We start from the raw sequence: 1,476 nt of genomic DNA, 5'->3' as shown, positions 1-1,476 counted from the left end.
ATCGCACCTGTGTGATGCGATAATTGGGTTTATCGCACCAGTGTGATGCAATGAGTTGAAGTTCTCGCAATAGTGTGTTGCGAGGAGATGGGTTTATCTCACCCAAGTGATGTGAAAAAATTACGTAATCATCGTATGATGTGACAAGTTTTACTCATAATGTGTTTATCAAATAAATGGGTATTTGAATGCGATAAATGAGGTTGGTTATATTAAAGTGAAGAATATTGTTATTCTTACAAATATGATTTTGTATATATGATTTGGTGATTTTCACCCTCTGATTACATTAAAGGGATTTCTCACTAAACCTCAAGGTCTAACCCTCATTTTGTGTTTCAAAAATGTGCATTACAGGTCAAACACAACCAGAAGATAAGGGAAAGGGAAATTATGAAGTAATATTATTATGCTTGCATGGGATTTTGGGCTGACATAATTTTCTTTTGCATCTTGATACTTGTTATGTATTCAAGTGTTGTATAGTGAAGTTATGAAAAAAAAAATTGGTAGCTACTTTGTAATGTAGCTTTTGTAGAAAATGGGGCCAGCTGTGTAAATCATATTTCTTGATATGTGGAAATATATATTTTATGCAAATTGATATTGAGGTGCTACAAAAACTTTAAATCATGATTTTCTTTATGTTCTAGTTTTTCTTTCGTGTTCCCATAACTTGAAATCCAGAAGGTTTGATATTAGATCAGGATTTTGGAAACAAGTCTTGAATGGAAAACTGAAAATCACTTTCGTCGAACTTGTCATCGAGTGCATTAAACCTACAACCAATAGACTAGGGTTAACATTTACCAGCTTCCCTTGACTACTTTCTTCCATCTGATCGATACACATCACCGTCCCAACTAGTTGCCACCCATCCAACTTGAATGCCAAATAAGCAACCCCAAGCCATAACAGACCCCAAAATGCATTGAACAATGCACAAATGAGAAAGGCAAAAATGAATCCAACACGTCTTCATTTGACAATGTGACGACTCAAGAAGCATAACTTGGTCTTTTGAATACAAAACGTCAAAACCTAATATGAGCATGGAGTCTTACACGATCTGTGTGCCTTTGTTGAGTGTTTTTTGCTTATTGAAAACAACCATCCGTCATTTGTTGGCATGTTTGTGCATATATGTGCCTTTCGTAGCCTATAGGAAAGAATCTCCAACCAATAAATCTCATGTTCAAGTAAAAAAAATGTGGCATAGGCCTTGTGGGGATTAGATGACTTCTAGCAACACCTTTTAGTGCACCATGTACTGATCATCGTTTCATCCTCACATCACCAGTTATGCTTACCAAAAATAGTCCACTTCGAGCTCTAAATTATGCACGTTGTGCCTTGTTTTTTCGTACCACGACCCATGCACCGACCTATAGTGGAAAACAAGGTTTTTGAATGAGAGTACTTTTATTTATGTTAGAAACTCCAAGTTGGAGCACAATGAAGTCGCTTTCAATACGT

The sequence above is a fragment of the Cynara cardunculus genome, assembly GCF_001531365.2.
Source record: "Cynara cardunculus var. scolymus isolate 2C chromosome LG 5, CcrdV1, whole genome shotgun sequence".
Lineage (NCBI taxonomy): Eukaryota > Viridiplantae > Streptophyta > Magnoliopsida > Asterales > Asteraceae > Cynara > Cynara cardunculus.
Note: the sequence above shows the minus strand (reverse complement) of the source record.